This window comes from Bos taurus, chromosome 19, assembly GCF_002263795.3.
Source record: "Bos taurus isolate L1 Dominette 01449 registration number 42190680 breed Hereford chromosome 19, ARS-UCD2.0, whole genome shotgun sequence".
Lineage (NCBI taxonomy): Eukaryota > Metazoa > Chordata > Mammalia > Artiodactyla > Bovidae > Bos > Bos taurus.
Genome location: NC_037346.1, coordinates 61,550,473 through 61,569,041, shown reverse-complemented (window position 1 = coordinate 61,569,041; position 18,569 = coordinate 61,550,473). Strand labels below are relative to the sequence as shown.

Below are 18,569 nucleotides of genomic sequence, written 5' to 3'. Positions count from 1 at the left end.
GCCCTTCAGATGGGCTTCCCTGGTGGCTCAGTGGTGGAGAATCCGCCCGTCAATGCAGGAGTCTCAGGAGACCTGGGTTCCATCCCTGGGTCGGGAAGATCCCCAGGAGGAGGAAATGGCAACCCACTCCAGTATCCTTGCCTGGAGAATCCCACGGACCAAGAAGCCTGGCGGGCTACAGGCCATGGGGTCGCAAAGCTCTTCAGATACCAGTGGGTTGATTCACTTCCTCAGTGGTTTATGGGGAGGCTGCTTTTGTTGTTGTCCTAGCGACAACTGTGGTCTCGTTTCCTGGAGCTCAGATAGCTGTCATGGGCAACGCTTGTGCTGTGTCATTCGTTTCTTGGCAGCCTACGAACTGTAGCCCACCAGGCTCCTCCATCCACGGGCTTCTCCAGGCAAGAACACTGCAGTGGGTTGTCATTCCCTTCTCCGGGGGATCGTCCCCACCCAGGGGTCAAACCCGAATCTCCTGCATTGGCAGGCGGGTTCTTTCCTGTCTGAGCCACCAGGGAAGGAGGATAAAGATGGGGTCTCAGCGATTCAAGGACCTACTGAGTCAGCCTCTCCTTTCTGCTCTCAGCTCACAGAGTTGCTCACATTGTCACCCAGCAGCCACGTGTCAGGTCCATCCTGAGGCCCATCTCCTGGTTCTGGGAAACTACTATCAACGAGAACAAAACACTCACACACCAGCTTTTCTATGAGCAATGTGTTCTGTGTCGTGTTCCTTAGAACACGGACTCCTGCGTGCTCCTTGTTACATGGTCCTCTACATAAATATTCTTTGGTGCGTGAAGTTTGAAAATTTTGATGGAAAGCAAAATTTAATCTGCTGGAGTTTTTTTTTTTTTTTTTTTACTTCCAAGTGTCTCAATCCTTCATAAGCTCGTATGCACAGTGCCTCTCCTAGAAGGCAAATACAACACAGTATTTCTCCAAATTGTTGGAATAAAGACACTTTTTTCTTTTTTTTCCCACCGAACATCTTAAAGAACTGGTGTTTCAGGGAACACACTTTGGGAAAGGCTGAGTTACTTCACTCTGTCCCTTAAGGTCCTGTTCTCTTGGCAGCTATGCATCCCTGGGGTGGGGGGCGGGGGGGAACCTAGCAATGAGGTGTCCATGTAGAATTTTGTTAAACAGCAAATAAACATAGTCCAAGAATTTACCTTGTGATAAATCAGGTGCAGAGATAAGCTTATTATGAATATGTCTTGATGGCATGCTTCTTTTAAAAATGTCTCTCTATATTTTTTGTTTCTTTTAAATCTCACAGTTATTTAATTTAAATTTTTTTAAATTAACTTTATTGGAGTTGATCTACTATTTAAATATTGTGTTCAGGTCTACTGTACAGCGACGTGATTCGGCTGTATGTATTCTTTTCAGATTCGAGCCCGTGATTGCTCATGGATCACAGGATACTGAAACAGTTCCCGTGCCACACAGCAGGCCTTGCTGCTTGTACACTCCATAGGCGATACCTTGCGTCTGCCAATCCCAGACTCCCGTCCGCGCCTCCCCCCACGCCCCCTCCCCCGTGGCAGCTGCAAGCCTCTTTTCTGGGCGGTGAGTCTGTTTCTGTCTTGTAGGTAAGTCCATGTGCGACATATTTTAGGTTCCGCGTTTAACGGTGTCGTGTTGCGTTTGTCTTTCTCTGACTTGCTTCAGTTCTTAGATCATCTCTAGGTCCATCCATGTAGCTGCAAATTATGTCATTCCTTTTTTTAAGAAGTTATCTTTAATTGGAGGATAATTGCTTTACCATATGGTGTTGGTTTCTGCCATACGTCAGCACGAATCTCCCATAGGTATGCACTTGTCCCCTCCCTCTTGAGCCCCCTCCCCTCCCCCCATCGCCCCCCTCTAGCTTGTCACCGAGTGCGGGCTGAGCCCCCGCGCCGCACAGCACACGCCCCGGCTGGCTGTTTTGCACGTGGCGATGTGTCTATTTAATGCTGCTCTCAGTTCGCCCCTCGCTCTCCTGGCCCCGGTGCCTGCAAGGCTGCTCTCTACGTCTGCGTTCTCCTTGCTGCCCTGCATACAGGCTCATCAGTGCCATCTTTCTTGATTCCTCATATCTCATTACTTATGCGATATTTGTTTGTCTCTTTCTGACTGACTTCCCTCTGTATGTGTTTCCTTCCTTTTTATGGCGGAGTGATATTCCACTGTATGTAGGGACCACCTCTTCTTTATCCACTCCTCTGTCAATGGGCTCTAGGTGGCTTCCAGGTCCTGGCTACTGTGACTCGTGCTGCAGTGAGCATAGGGGTGCAGGTATCTTTTAGAGCTTTCTCCAGGTTGCCCAGGATTGGGATCGCAGGATCATATGCCAGCTCTGTTTTTAATTAAAAAACATCTATGTTGATGTGTTTCAGCGCTGCTGCTGCTGCTGCTAAGTCACTTCAGTCGTGTCCGACTCTGTGCGACCCCATAGACGGCAGCCCACCAGGCTCCCCCGTCCCTGGGACTCTCCAGGCATGAATACTGGAGTGGGTTGCCATTTCCTTCTCCAATGCATGAAAGTGAAAAGTGAAAGGGAAGTCGCTGAGTCGTGTCCGACTCTTAGCAACCCCATGGACTGCAGCCCACCAGGCTCCATGGGATCTCGCACTACGATCCTGTTGCCGTTTGAAATACTGACGTTTCCTCTCCTGCCTCCCTGGTGGCCACGCTGAGCAGAGGGCTCTGCCGTGTTAGTGTCCACGCTGGGCCAGGAGGTGGCGCTGGCCGCAAGCCTGTGTCCTCATCTCATAGCGACTTGGATGGAGAGAAGGAACTTGCGGTTGTGTTTGTGGGAGGTGGGGAAGGTTGAGGGGGAGCGACCGTTAGGGTTTGGGATGGACATGTACACACGGCTGTGTTTAAAATGGAAAACAACAAGGGCCCGCTGTCCAGCACAGGGAAGTCAGCCTGGACGGGAGGGGAGTCTGGGGGAGAAGGGACGTGTGTGTGTGTGTGGCTGAGTCCTGTCGCTGTCCACCTGAAACTATCACAACACTGTTAATTGGCTAAACCCCAACACAAAGGGAAAAGTTAAAAAAAAAAAAAAGAAGAAAACCTATTTCCTCTTTCAGTAGAAACAAGGCGTTTCTGTTTTTCACATAGAGGTCAAAGATCCAAAGCAGAACTGGAAGAAGACCAAATATTGTCAAAGGCCATAATTCACATCCTGAAGATTCTTGCCATCCTTGGGTGTTTCTTTGGGAGGGCCTGGAGCGGGGGCGGGGCAGGGAACAGACAAAAGAAATCTCGGATGTACAGTCCGGGAGTTTTAGAGGCAGCCTCGCATGTTCTTTCAGAGAAAGGTGCAGGAACAAAGCACTCTTGTGTTGTAAATAACAAGCCGGGGTACAGCTGGGGAGAGGGGCGTTCTGTTCCTCTTCTAGAAACAGCTTCGCGATTCCAGTTCCATGACCTTTCTGGCAGCCCTGAAGGCATAGAAACTTCCTGACTTCTACAGTCGGACCATTTGACAGTTTTATTCTCATGGAATTTAGGAACTGGAAAGGATCTTTGAGAACATTTAGTCCAAGCTTTACCCAGCACATCAGTCGACTTCGTTAGCAGATGGTGGAAGCTCCATTTATCTCCAGGTCCTGCCAGGGTGGATTCACTCGCGTTTCCGTTCGCTCTGGGACTCACGGGTGCGGTCGTTGTTTCAGCGGGGCTGTTGTCACGACTGTTACTCCTAGCAGTGCTTACTGGGCACTTGTCCACTCATTCACAGTCCGCTTATTAAGTGAATATAGGTTTATTTAATTGGCACCTACCCACGGCTTCATGGCACAGTTAGTAAAGAACCCTCGTGCCAGGGCAGGAGAAGCAAGAGATGTGGATTCGATCCCTGGGTCAGGAAGACCCCCTTGAGAAGGGCATGGCAACCCACTCCAGCATCCTTGCCTGGAGAATCCCATGGACAGCGGAGCCTGGTGGGTCACAGTCCATGGGGTCACAGAGTAGGACATGACTGAAGTGACTTAGCACGCGCGCGCGCGCGCACACACACACACACACACACACAAGGGTTACTACAGGCGTGGAATAGTGCCCTGTGCTCTACAGTGGCTCCTTGGTGTGGGTGGCGGTTCTATTTAGTGGTGTCACTGGCCTCTATATACTACACACCAGCTGTACCACCCTTCCCCAAGTGGTGATAATAAGAAATCTTCCCAGGGGAACTCTGCGCCCCAAAGGACACAATCCTTCCAGCTGGGGACCACTTCATTGGGGCAGAAACAGGTCGCTGAGACCCAGACAACCTGAACGTGTGATGGTCTGTTCAGCTGATCATTTGCTTCTAAGTAACATCGTGGATTTCCCATCGTTTTCTTTGTTTGTCCCTTAACTGCCATGATACTGGAAAACACTACTGCACACCAACATAGGAACTTGTATTACTAAGAAAACAATAAAAGTAAAATAACAGTAAAAGTAAATATTGAATGAGAATTTTTTAAAATTTTTAACATTTTATTATCATTATTATTTTTTACTTTACAATATTGTATTGGTTTTGCCATACATCAACATGCATCTGCCATGGGTGTACACGTGTTTCCCATCCTGAACCCCCCTCCCACTTCCCTCCCCGTACCATCCCTCTGGGTCATCCCAGTGCACCAGCCCCAAGTTTCCTGTATCCTGCATTGAACCTGGACTGGCGATTCATTTCTTATTTGATATTATACATGTTTTAATGCCATTGAATGAGAAGTTTTAAAGTATGTGATACTGAGAATTGATCTTCGTGATTTGAGTGCCAACTGTTAAGGGAGAGAATCACATTCTAATAAACCCAAGAAACACTTAAATGACCACAGAGCTTTTCTGTATGAAATTCTGAGTCTTCAGATTATGTCCCTATTCAGGAAGAGGGTACTGCCTGAGGCGGGGGCATCTTTCGGGCAGAGGGAGAGTTTGGCTGTGCCAGCATTTGGTTAATGGAGCTTGGCTTGGAGGCGTCTTGCAACAGTGAGCCCTGGAAGTGAAAGGGGTGTGATGACACGGCTGGTTCGTGGCCCAGTGTCAGGGAGGTCCGGTTTCCTCTAGAGAGCGGCTCTCTTTGTTTCCTGTATGCCATCAGCTCAAAAACATGAGATACCAGACCCCCCAAACGCTAACATTTCCACCCTTTCCACAAGAGGGGATTCAGAGAATAAAATGAGAAGCTCGGAGAGTTTTTACTCCTCTTCTGCAATGGGTTGGAATAGTTGCTGTTGTTTTTAAGCCTTAATGAAAAGCCTGGTTCTGTAGTGCTTCCCAAGGTGTCTCCTGCTTGGAGCTGTCTCTCCACTTAAGATTTGGTTACATGTCCATGATGTATCCACGTCTGTGTACCTGGTCATTGCACTGTATGCTTTAAACCTGTGTGTGCTCAGTCTCTTAGTCGTGTCTGACTCTTTGAGAACCCATGGCCTGTAATCTGCCAGGCTCCTCTGTCTGTGGATTTCCCAGGCAAGAATACTGGAGTGGGTTGTTATTTCCTCCAGGGGATCATCCCGACCCAGGGATCGGCAGGTGGACTCCGAGCCATCAGGGAAGCCCTTCCTGCAGGGTTCTCTCCTTTACATTGAGGACTTTTCCCCTGAATGTGCAGAGCGGCCGGGAAGGCACAACAGGCCAACAGGAGAGGGCGCACTTGTAACTCTGCAATGATGAAAACCACGGTTTCCCCTGAGATAAAAGGGCTTTGTCCCTCCTTTACAAACCACTCTCTCTGCAGCTGCGCATAGCCCCAGATGTTCTCACTGGGAGTTTCGGGCACAGAAAGCCCTCTGAGACTCGAGCACACAGTGTTTCCAGGACCCCCACCTACTCTCTGTTTCTCCATATTGTTTACAGAATAATCGGATACTCTCACCACCTTGCAACCCGGAACCTTGTGTAGTCTCTTAAGGGTCGGGAAACAAAACAGAACAAAACACAGGCGAACTAGAAAGAAAATGATGGAAATAAGGCAGAGAGCTGGTAAAGCCAAGAGCAGAAAGAGAAGCCACCTGGGAAAAAGCTGGAAACAGGGTGGAGGAAGTGTTTACGCCCATGAAGAGAATTGGCCGAAAAGTTAAAGAAACAAAAACAAAACAAAAATGCCTGCAGACCCTGATTATTCATGGATTTTGTCTCCCTTATGCAAAGCGTTAGGTTTGATGGGCTTTAATTTTCCAAGCAAACAACTTATTTACGTCTTACAGATGTGAGCACAGAGGGGAGAGAAAATTCAGAATCCACGTTGCAGCATGTTGCCTGTTAGAACTACATGGACTTGCCAGTGTTTGACTGTTTTTGGATTCCCCTGTAGCTCAGCTGGCAAAGAATCCACCTTCTATGTGGGAGACCTGGGCTCAGTCCCTGGGTTGGGAAGATCCCCTGGAGAAGGAAACGGCTACCCACTCTGGTATTCTGGCCTCGAGAACTCCATGGACTGTACAGTCCGTGGGATCACAAAGAGTCGGACACGACTGAGCGACTTTCACTCACTTTAACTGTTTGTAACCTATAGAAATGGCAGCTCCATACGGTTCAAACTTACGTTCCTGCCAATGAGACAAGATTGGGGTCCCAGTTCTCCTGTTGGCTGTCTCTCTTTGTTGACAGTCAACTGACTCTCTTTTTATCCTTGACTGATAAGTTTAGGGTCTCTGGAAGATTTTTTCCTTCCAAATGAGTTTTCTTTTGGCAGCAGGTAGAGACCCAGCAGTCCACCTTGATGGTGAGTTCTGTAAGGGCCTATCTACTTGAGTTTTGCTTTTCTGTGTTTCAACAGAAAACCCCCTCTAACCTTGCTGACTTCTCAAGTACAAGGTAGCTTCTGAATCTCCGTGAGCAGTTCAACCCCTCTCTCTGCTGCTTTCCACCAGACTTCTCTGAGCTCTAATCTACACACGGGCTGCTCAGGTAAACACCAACGGTTTTAGTCGCTAAGTTGCGTCTGACGCTTTTGTGAGTCCATGAACTTTAGCCCACCTCTGTCCTTGGGATTTCCCAGACAAGAATCCTGGAGTGGGCTGCCATTCCTTCTCCAGGAGATCTTCCCAACCCAGGGATCAAACTCGTGTCTCCTGGGTTGGCAAGAGTATGGGCTTCTCATACACCTATTACAGGGCTGTTGTGTGTGGAATTTGGGGCTCACAGTCCGTGGTTCCCTCCTTTCTAGGGTTATTTTCCAGCTGCTGTTAAAGCTGTGAACTCTGGACTCTGTCTCCTGAATTCACTATGACTGCTACTTTCCGCTTAGGCCCAATTCCTGGAATTGGTAAGTATCGGCGATTTCCCTCAGGAGGAAAGCTGGACACATATGGAGCATCCCTGTCTTTTTAAGGGTCATATTCCATCCAGGTTTTGTATGCTCTGGTTGTTCTCCACTGCTTTTGAATATTTGCACTGAGCTTTAAGATTGTTATCATCAGGAGGGTTATTTGGACATAAAACTACTTTGTCATGTTGGATACATGTTGAATCCTCTTGGGTGGATTCAAGCTGTATATTGCACTCAGAAGAGTAAGTCAGAGGTTTAAAATCTGATGTGACATGGGGGACGGGGTTGGAGCAGGGGTGGAGTGGGAGTTTGGGATTAGCAGATGTGAGCTCTGATATGTGGGATGGATAAACCATGAGGGGAGGCCCAGAGCACTGAATTCAGCATCCTAGGGTGAGCCACAGTGGAAAAGAACATTAAAAATACATATACATATGTATAACTGAATCACTTTGCTGTACAGCAGAAATTAAGATTGTAAATCAACTATACTTCAGTAAAAAACTGCAAAAAATGACATTTGATGTGGTAAATTTCTTAGTGACTCAAATAAATAAGAGAAATTGCAGTATTTTGTGTTGGAATAAGTAAGCTTCAGGTTCCAGGGTTGATGCCAGTTTGAATATGAATGAGAGCTGGAAAGTATGTGGTGTGTGGAGCTCTGGTTCCTTTGGCAAAAGAGGGACAGCAAACTGTCCCTGGGGTGGGAGACTAAGTGTATTTGCCAGACACAAAGTTGACACTTGACAGGGCCTCCCAGTCCGTAAGCATTTCACTCTTGCAACGCCCATCCTGTTGGAATGATTTCCAGCCTGAGCTCATCAAGAAGCTTGGGTCGAGTTCTCAGACACTGAACTTGAGATTGAGACTTTTGATGCCACCCAGGTGGCTGGAAGTAGAGAGCAAATACTTCTCTATCTGTGCAGGGCCAGTGGGCAGGGCCAGCTTCTAGAAGCATTCTAACTTAGACGTATATGGATATTAAAAAAAAAAACAAACCCAAAGATGGCACTCTTTGAAAATTTAGTTTGGCAAATAAAGGGGAAAAAAATACAGAAAAGTTTTCATTATGTCGATCCCAAAATGTAAGGCAAGCTCGGAAAAGAACAGCATTTTGTTGATGACCTATGGTGACATCTTAATGATGGTTTGAGGGATTTTTCTTGTGAAATTGTTTTCGGGTTTGAAGAGTTGGCAACAGAATCTCATGTGCTTTCTGGGAAAGTTGGAGACATTTTACAGTGTTCTAAAGAAAGTTTCAAACAAAGCTTTTTTGGTTGACGTAAATAACAGGATGGAGTCAGAGGTACTTGTGTTTTTCTTTCTCCATTCTTTCTTTACTAGGTAAGAATAGCTCCTGGCTAAAGATAAAATAAAGTAAAATAAATAAAGTAAATAAGTAAGTAAAATAAAATAAGTACAAATAAAACAAATAAGTAAAATAAAGTAAAATAAAGCTGTCAGCCCTGAGACTTCTGTACCAATGCTGCATGGAGACGTAATCGACTTTCTAGTACCCAGCCTTAAGGTTAATTGCGTCTTCCCGTCGGAGGCCAGGAGTGCCCAGTCCAAGAACTCAGTTAAAATCCTGCTGTGTTTAGCAGCTGTAACATGTAGAAATATCTTTTGCTGTAACCCAAATGGTATTCGGATTTTGTATCCATGTCTTGAAAATATGATAGGTCCCTAATATAGAAACACAAAATTTAGCCCTTGCGTGGGTTAGAAAATTGGGAAGACCTCCCTTCCAGGTTTCCATCTTCCTAGCCCTAACGGTGCTCTTCACTGACGATTTCTGATGACAGCGCTTCATCTCCTAGGGCACGCTGCCTCATCAACCGTTTCTCAGGGGCCTGAGAGAAGAGTTTTAAAGACGAACATGCTGTTCCCTGCATATATATGAAATCTAGAAAATTGGTTCTGATGAACCTATTTGCAGAGCAGGAATAGGCTTCCCTGGTGGCTCAGACGGTAAAGCGTCTGCCTGCAATGCAGGAGACCTGGGTTCGATCCCAGGGTTGGGAAGATCCCCTGGAGAAGGAAACAGCAACCCACTCCAGTACTCTTTCCTGGAGAGTTCCATGGACGGAGGAGCCTGGTGGGCTACAGTCCATGGGGTCCAAAGAATTGTACACGACTGAGCGAGTTCACTTCCTCTCTTTCTTTAAAAGGGAGGAAGATGTGGAGAACCGACCTGCGTTCACAGAGGGTGAAGGAGAAGGTGGGAAGAACTGAGACAGCGCATTGATAACACTCACACGACCGCGTGTAAAACGGCTAGTGGGAAGCGAAGCGGCTGTACATCACAGCGAGCTCAGCTCGGGGCCCTGGGATGACCTAGAGCGGGAGGGAGGCTCAAGAGGGCCAGGACGTGTGTATCCGTAGAGCTGATTCCCCGAGTTGTACAGCAGGAATTATCACAACGTTGTAAGGCAATTATACTCCAGCTAAAAAAATTAAAAAGTAATATGTTGTTCGCAAGTTTGGGGAAGCCACCGTTTCGGTTTGTTTATTTTGATACTGATTTCTTTTTGGCTGTGCTGGGCCTCTGTCACTGTGCGGACTTTCCTCTGGCTGCAGCGATCCGGGACTGCTCTCTGGTCGAGGGGCTGAGCTTCTGGGTGCAGTGGGCTCTCTTGCGGAGCGCAGGCTCTGGGGCGCTCAGGCTTCCGTGGCCGTGGTGCACGTGGGATCTTCCGGGACCAGGGGTTTCGACCAGCATCTCCTGCTTGGCAGGCGGAGCCACCAGGGAAGCCCCCCGCTGTCTCAGTTCACAGCCTTCAGGTACCCTTCTCTGCCCCAAGAACCCCTCCGGCTTTGCTTGGAGTATTAGCAGCAATTGGGAAAGAGAACATTAGTTTCATTATTATTCCTTTTCCAAATAAACCCATGTCCCATTCACCCAAATACCTACATTTGTTTGTTGCCAGGGAGCAAAGACTCATTTGCTCCTGGCTCAGAGGATGTGGGTTAAGAGAGATGGAAACAGGATATCTTATGAAGAAACCAAAATAGAAAAGCCGGCCATGTAGTCCAACTTGCTGTTTAATCCCAAAGGACAATATGAGAGGTGAAATGCAGTTGAGAAATAAAAGACAGAGTCCAGGGTCGGGAGGGGAAGGCAGAGCTTGGAGATGCTGTCAAGGCTGTGGGATCACTTTACAGATTGTGTAAGTTGCTTGCTGCTGCTGCTGCTGCTAAGTCACTTCAGTCGTGTCTGACTCTGTGCATCCCCACAGATGGCAGCCCACCAGGCTTCTCCGTCCCTGGGATTCTCCAGGCAAGAACACTGGAGTGGGTTGCCATTGCCTTCTCCAATGCATGAAAGTGAAAAGTGAAAGTGAAGTTGCTCAGTCGTGTCCGACTCCTAGCGACCCCATGGACTGCAGCCCAGCAGGCCCCTCCGTCCATGGGATTTTCCAGGCAAGAGTACTGGACTCTTGCAAATGGGCAGGAACTTGTGAAGGGCGCTCACCCGGCCAAGGTGGGAAGGTCAGAGGAGGAAGACAAGGTCAGTTCGTGTCCATATGTTGTTGTTGTTCAGTCACTAAGTTGTGTCCAACGCTCTGCGACCTCATGGACTGCTGCACCAGTTCCTCTGTTCTGTACTATCTCCTAGAGTTTGCTCAAACTCATGTCCATTGAGTTACTGTGTCCATATGTCCCCACAGGTTGATTACGAAGATAGGATTTTCTGGGGAATAGGATGAGGAATACTTTTCTCTTTTCCATGAAGATCAGGTAATTTTCCGAGTCTCTCAATTCAGTTCAGTCGCTCAGATGTGTCTGACTCTTTGCGACCCCATGGACTGCAGCACGCCAGGCCTCCGTGTCCATCACCAACTCCCAGAACTTGCTCAAACTCATGTCCATCGAGTTGGTGGTGCAATCCAACCATCTCAGTCCCCTTCTTCTTCCACCTTTACTCTTTCCCAGCATCAGGGTCTTTTCCAAGGAGTCAGTTCTTTGCATCAGGTGGCCAAAGTACTGGAGTTGCAGCTTCAGCATCAGTTCCTTCCAGTGAATATTCAGGACTGATTTCCTTTAGGATGGACTGGTTGGATCTCCTTGCAGTCCAAGGGACTCTCAAGAGTCTTCTCCAACACCACAGTTCAAAAGCATCAATTCTTTAGCTTTCAGCTTTCTTTATAGTCCAGCTCTCACATCCATACATGACTACTGGAAAAACCATAGCTTTGACTAGACAGACCTTTGTTGGCACAGTAATGTCTCTGCTTTTTAATATGCTGTCTAGGTTGGTCATAACTTTCCTTCCAAGGAGTAAGCATCTTTTAATTTCATGGCTGCAATCACCATGTGCAGTGATTTTGGAGCCCAAGAAAATAAAGTCTGTCACTGTTTCCATTGTTTCCCCATCTATTTGTCATGAAGTGATGGGACCAGATGCCATGATCTTAGTTTTCTGAATATTGAGTTTTAAGCCAACTTTTTCATTCTCCTCTTTCACTTTCATCCATAGGCTCTTTAGTTCTTCACTTTCTGCCACAAAGGTGGTGTCATCTGTGTATCTGAGATTATTGATATTTCTCCTGGCAATCTTGATTCCAGCTTGTGCTTCATCCAGCCCAGCATTTTGCATGATGTTCTCTGCATATAAGTTAATTAAGCAGGGTGACAATATACAGCCTTGACATACTCCTTTCCTGAGTCTTTGGTTACTGTCCATTTCAAACAACTTTTACTTGGGTATCAGAGGAGTTCAGTTCTCCGTGTCTGAGACTTACAGGTTACTGCTCACTCCGCAGCGAGAGGGGCCCTTTCAAAATACGTCCAGTGTGTTGGGATCGGGCTCAGCCTCCTCAGGGACTGTCCATCCGCTCGAGTCCACATCTAAGTGGACTTACAGCCCCCTTCCTTCCCTGACCTTGGCCCTCTTCTGCTTCCTCTTCAGCGCCTCCCCACCGGCGGTCCTTTGCCCCTTGCCCTTTCCAGGCGCGCTCCCAGGACACGTCCTTCCGGCGCTCCTGTTTCTCCCGCACGCGGTTCATTTCCTCACCTTCTTCACGCCTTGGCCCCGATCTCACTTGATGCGCCAACCACTCTGGTTGAAAGAGCGATTCACTTGCTCTGTGCCCTTATTCTCAGCACTCCCGTACTCTGCGCCATGTTTTCTCTTTATACTTATCACCATCTAAGCGTGTCCGTTACTCACTATACCTGTTTAACCGACTGCCTGAAACAGTTTAAAAATGGTGGCGATCCAGGCATGGAACCAACCCGAATGTCCACCCGCAGAGGAAAGGATAAAGCAGATGTGGCACATACATACAATGGAATAGTAGTTGTGCCTAAGAAAGGGCCGTCCGAGCTGGAGGGTGGTCTGGGGTGGAGACCCAAGGAAAGAGGGTGGACAGCAGAAAGCCACCCTGGCTGGGGCGAGCCTGGGGTCGGCCGAGGCTCCACCGGCAGGCTCAGCTCCCCTTGTGACTCCGTTTCTTGAGTTCCTGCTTTTACCTCCCTGTTTTCAGGGTCCGTCCATGCAGAGGGTGAGGACTGGGTTGTCCGCTCCATCAAGTGTCTCCAGGGAAATCTTCATCAGCGTTTGCTTGGGACCCAAAGATGAACAGGCCACATCCGGGACACCGTGGGGCTCTGTTTGACCTGCACAAGCCCAAGGAGTCAATGAATGAAGTTTGTTACTGAAAAAAATATTCTCAGTTGCCACGTTTGGAGGAACACTTAACTGGCAGAGGTAGGTAGGTGGTAAGAAATTCAGAGGCTGCCGATCCCAGGAATGTTGGTCACAGGCATTGTAGAACAAAGCCTGAGAGCAAATGATAAACACTTCTCCTTAAGGGCTGTGTTGTCCTAAATTAGAAGTAAATCCTGCTAAAGTCTTATGTTTGTCTTAAAGCAAAAGGACAGCTTTATTGTTTGCAAAGGTTTGTAAACGGGGGTGGGAAGGTGGGCAAGGGATTTATAAACAAACCACGGAACTCACAGTTGGGCGACCTGGAAAGGGTGGCCCTCTCGGCCTGGCCACAGGCCTCACAGCTTGACCTCGCGTCTCCAGTGATTGGCTGTCCTCAGAGCCTCTCTTTGGGGGCTTTCCAGGTGGGACCCTGAGAAGAATTAGAAGTCCTTAGAGCTGTCTGTTTGTGGCTTTCTCAGAACGCGAAGTATGGAACGAAACCCCAGATCTGTTCTGCCTGCCTGTCTCCAGTTTATTTTGGTGCCAAACCAGCTCCATTTTTTAAGCTCTTTCCACAAGGAATTCCTCTTATTTTATTTTTACAGATGCTCCAACAAGCCTCGGTCACCTGACCTGAAGGCATCAATAAGGACTTAACTGCATTACTCCCTTCAGTACCTCTTCATTCTCACAGTCCCCAACGGCAGAACACAAGAGGGCTTCCCCGGTGGCTCAGTGGTAAAGAATTTACTTGCTAATGTAGGAGACGCAGGAGACTTGGTTCCAATCCCTGGATCAGGAAGATCCCCTGGACAAGTGAATGGCAACCCACTCCAGTATTCTTGCCTGAAAAATCCTATGGACAGAAGAGCCTGGCGGGCTACAGTCCATGGGGTCACAAAGAATTGGACACGACTGAAGCGACTGCAGGACAACAGCGAAGAACAGGCGAGGTCGTATTTTATCGTTCTCCAAGCAGAACTTTCTTGAGTGAATTTTGAAGCAAAATGGATGATTATTTTGATCAACTGCCTCTTTTAAACAGCATGATATCAGTTTGGACCTGCAAACTTCCAAACGGCCAACCTGGCTGGACATGTGGGTGTACTTGCCGCCTCCACGAAGCAGGGACAAGCAAGATGCGAATGATTAAGAGGAGGGCCTGGCCTCTGACGTTTTAAGCCAGTGTTAATGAGAGATTTTTCAACAGCTGCAGGAAGTCAACAACTTAATGGGAAACATCACAAGTATTTGATCTGTCCAGAGTGACCACAGTACACTAAATTCCCACACCAAAAAACAGAGCAACAAAATGTTTTTCGAGTCCAGCATCGTGAATCAAAGCAGATGTGAGGCTCTGCCTTCCCAAGTGGCTCAGAGAGTGTAGCTTCAGTGCCAAGGAGAGGCTCCTCCTGGTTACACATCGATTCTGTGAAGTGTCAGAGGTCCAGCTGTTTACTTATTCTTGCAAGATGGAGGCAATGTTAAACCCGCGCCGATTTCTGAATCCAGTAAGACAGACACAGGCCCCTGTGCTCTGCTGTAAGCCAGTGCTTCATCATACCCCAAAGCTCAAATGTAGCTGGATTAACATTTTAACAGAAAATTTGGATTGTGAGAGGCAGGAATTGTCTGTGCAGCAAAGTATCAGGTGATGTCATCTTAGAGGTACACAGGAGAAAGAATAAGTTAATAAGAAAGAATGGGGACTTCCCTGGTGGCCCAGTGGTTAAGACCTCACCTTCCAATGAAGGGGTGTGGGTTTGATCCCTGGTCTGGGAGCTAAGAATCCCACACGCCTCATGGCCAAAACAAACCAGAACATAAACAACAGAAGCAATATTGTAATCAGGTCAATAAAGACTTTAAAACTGGTTCACATCAAATAAATAAAAAAGATAAAGAATGATTTAGCAAAGTTGGAATTTGCTATGTTATAATAATTGAAGCAACTATATTTTATGGGAGCTGATAGGTAACTTGTTAGGCAAAAACTACAAGTAAAACTTAAGAATGATCATGTCTGGTAGTAAAATTATTTCACTTATTTGTCCCCCATGCTTTGGTGATTTTTTTTTTTAAATCCTAGGCTGCTTCAAAGATATTTGCATAAATTAAAAAATAGCCTTTAAATTCACGTTTTCTTTTAATTTGGGTTGAGTAGTATAAGATGTGTTTAATAAGATACTGTATAATAAAATTTGCACTCTCCTTCAATAGTATGGTCAGTTAGGGGAGAGTGATGGTGGAATGGTCCCCAGAAAGAACTATTAGCCTCTTCTTTGCTTTCACAACACACTAGACACCATGAATTATAGCCTCTGTTATATTTTATTTGAGTCACCTAATTTGTCTCTCTCTCCTACTGAGCTGAGTTTCTTGAGAGTAGAGAGTGTATCTTATCCATCTGTATAACCTCAGGAATTTAGCATGTTAGTGACCCAATAAAAATTGAGGACTTCCCTGGTGGTCCAGTGGTTAAGAATCCACCTGCCAATGCAGGAGACAGGGGTTCGATCCCTGGTCCCAGGCCACAACTGAAGATCCCAAGTGCCACGTCGGAAGATGGAAGATCCCATGTGCCACAACTGAGACCCAGTGTAGCCTCATAAACAAATAAATGAGGTATTTTTTAAAAGATTGAGACAGCAAATAACAGAGAAACCAAGCAGCAAAGAAACCCTTTTCCACTTCTGATGCAAGACTCTCCATGTCCTATTATATTTGAGAAGGAATGGGTGTGCTACTCTTCATAAAGGCTTTACTGAACACTGGGGTAAGCTACGGCAGCAGAGTGAGGCTCCATTATCCTTCTGAAGCAAAACCTTGAGTGTCTGGGAGGAGTTCTTCAAGTCATCACGGGATGGAGTGGTGAAAACTGGACTTCCTTGCACAAAAGTCTCAGGAACCAGGAAAAAGAGAAAACACACTTTATTTTCATTGATTTTTTTTTTTTAAAGACAATTTTTGGAAGAGCCCAAGTGGTTCGTTTTCCTTCCAGGATTTATCAAAGATAAATAGGTTCAGAGCCAAGCCTATTCTTTTGACTTGGAAAAGGCACAAAAGAAGTCATACTCAGACCTTAACGGCATGGCTACTGAGTTTCCCAGTGAGCAACTGTAAAGCAAATAGTACTGTGAAGATTTTATCAGTCTCGAATATTTATCCAAAGTTTGTGAAATTTCAAATTCCTCCCTTGACCTTGAATAACTTCGCTTTGGCACATTACCCAAACTATAGGAAGATCCCTTGTAGAATAAAATGCTCAATAGTTGACTCAAGAATGTACAGACACTGCAAGTTTTGACTGCACTTTTGTCCAGTTTTATGCTTTTTTTTATGAAGGAGGATCATCTGATTGCTCATTCTACTTCTATTGGAAGTGGTGTGATGGCTGCTCTGTGGTTTATGAGACAAGGCAGATGAATTTTTATGTGATGTCAAGTTCTCATATACCAGCATTCATGCAGTTTACAGGAAAAAAAAGTTTTTCTTAATAGAATGTCACCATGATGGAGTTGTTTTCATAGTGGACAACTTTTAACTTCCCCTTTGTTTTGTGGAATGTTCTAGACTGATAGGCACACCGCCCTCTTTCCCAGAGGCCTCCTGCAGCTGCAGCCTTGCCAGCGTCCATTCACTGTGAAATCTGGCCAGACTTGACTAACTCCTTTGAGATACGGCTGCAGCCCTTTTAATAGTGAAAAATCATTTCACTCCATTTTAAAACCATTTTCACAAATGTGTATCATTTTACATAAGCCTACATTTTTATCCTTTTTTCTCTCTTCTCACTATCCGTTTTCTCGGTATCAGTTAGTTTTCCTGTGTTTTTTTTTTTAAATTTTTTGCCCATGTACTAATAGTCTTTATTATAGTTTATTTTTATTGTAAGCTGTCTCAGCTCCTTTAATCAAGATGAGGTGAAGTGAAGTGTTAGTCACTCGGTTGTCTGACTCTTTGCGACTCCATGGACTATAGTTTTCCAAGTTCCTCAGTCCATGCGGAGAATTCTCCAGGCAAGAACACTGGAGTGGGGTGCCGTTCCCTTCTCCAGGGGATCTTCCCAAACCAGGGATCGAATTTGAGTCTCCTATAGGCAATTCTTTACTGTCTGAGCCACCAGGGAAGTCCAATCAAGACGAGATGGTGTGAGCAATGAATAATAATTGAGAATATTGTATTCTGTAATGTAATCCTTTTCTTTTACTTTGAAAAAAGTCTTTTTTGATGTGGAACATTTTAAAAGTCTCTGTTGAATTTGTTACAGTATCAATTCCATTTTTCCTGTTCTGGATTTTTGGCTTCATGGCGGGTGGAATCTCAGCTTCCTGACTAGGGCTCAAACCCACACCTGCTGCGCTTGGAGGCGAAGTCTTCACCATGGGACCGCCAGGGAAGTCCCTGATCGTTTTCTTTTAAAATCCTGTACGTTTAAGCCAAGAGGCACTTTCATTGTACGGGGTGACTAAAATCTAACACATAAGCCATGTGATGCTTTCTGCATCTGATTCCCACAAAAATCCCAAGAGAGGAAATACTTGAGAAGGAAGCTTGTCAGCAGCTCCTCGAAGGGGTTCAGAATGAGCATCCCCAACAGGTGCCATCTGGGCACGTGGGTCATCCTGAGCCAAAGGCAGCTGAGACCCTGCGGCCTCAAGAGAAACATCAGCCCCTCTGCTTGTTACCTAGGAAAATGGAAAAGGGGGTCTTTCCAGGAGGAGAACAATTGGCAGGGACCCCTTTTATCTGAGTGGACCACCTCGAGTCACTCAACACCTGCTCTTCTGCTCGTTCTGTGAGTCCCCCTCCTCGCCTCAGAAGCCCAGGTCCCTGACCATTTCTTAGCTCAGGAGGGCATATATATTCATTGCTCATCTTACTCTTTTGTCTTTGAATCTCTTGGGTATGTAGGATTCCTGTATGTATGAAGCTACATTTGTTTTTCTCCTGTTATTACTCTGTCACGTGTCAATTTGATATAGACCAGCTGAGAGAATCTTTGAGGAGTAGATGAAACCTCTTTCTCGCCAACAACACCATTCTTCTCCTCCCAGAACTCACACCCTCCTTCTCTGAATTCTTTGCCAACATCTTTTTGCCCTGCTGGGATTTCTTAAAGGAACTAGGCTCTTCAATTTTCTGAAACACAGAACACCATTTCTCCATAACTTCCCATCTTTTGAATGGTAGATATGCAGCATAGAGTTCCATAAATTTGCGTTCACCTAGACATAATCATCTCTCTGTATTTGTTTTTAAGCATCTCTGCTATTCAAAATCCCTCATCAGAGAAAAGGAATGAAATGGCCTTTTATGAAGGACTTTCCAACAAGCAGAAACTGGATGTGACATTGCTGAGACAGCTGGAACTAAATGCCCAGCAGCTGTGGTTTGCATTTTTGCAATAAGTCCAATAGCATCTCATACCGAATGGCATGGCCATGATCTCCCTATAAAAACTGGTCCAGGTGGCAGTTCTGAAAATAAAGGGCTCTGGGAAGTCTTCTGTTCTCTTCTTCCCAATCCCCCATCTTCCAATCCTCTAGGCAGTTAAAATAATCATCTTATAGTTTATTGGTGTTGGTCTTCTCCAAATTGGAAAGGGGTCTAGGTGAGGTGGTAAGCTTTTTTTTTTCCTAAGGTTGTGAT

General features: G+C 46.3%; 1 long non-coding RNA gene across 1 annotated transcript in view; it reads left to right on the top strand.

Annotated features, from left to right (window-relative positions):
• Positions 1 to 17,233, top strand: part of LOC107131548 (uncharacterized) — a 38,839-nt gene extending 21,606 nt beyond the window's left edge. Inside the window, exons 4-5 of the long non-coding RNA XR_009491608.1 lie at positions 1,393 to 12,977; positions 13,523 to 17,233. This is a non-coding gene — a long non-coding RNA (uncharacterized lncRNA). The remainder of the gene's footprint in view (positions 1 to 1,392; positions 12,978 to 13,522) is intronic.
• Positions 17,234 to 18,569: the final 1,336 nt, after the last annotated feature.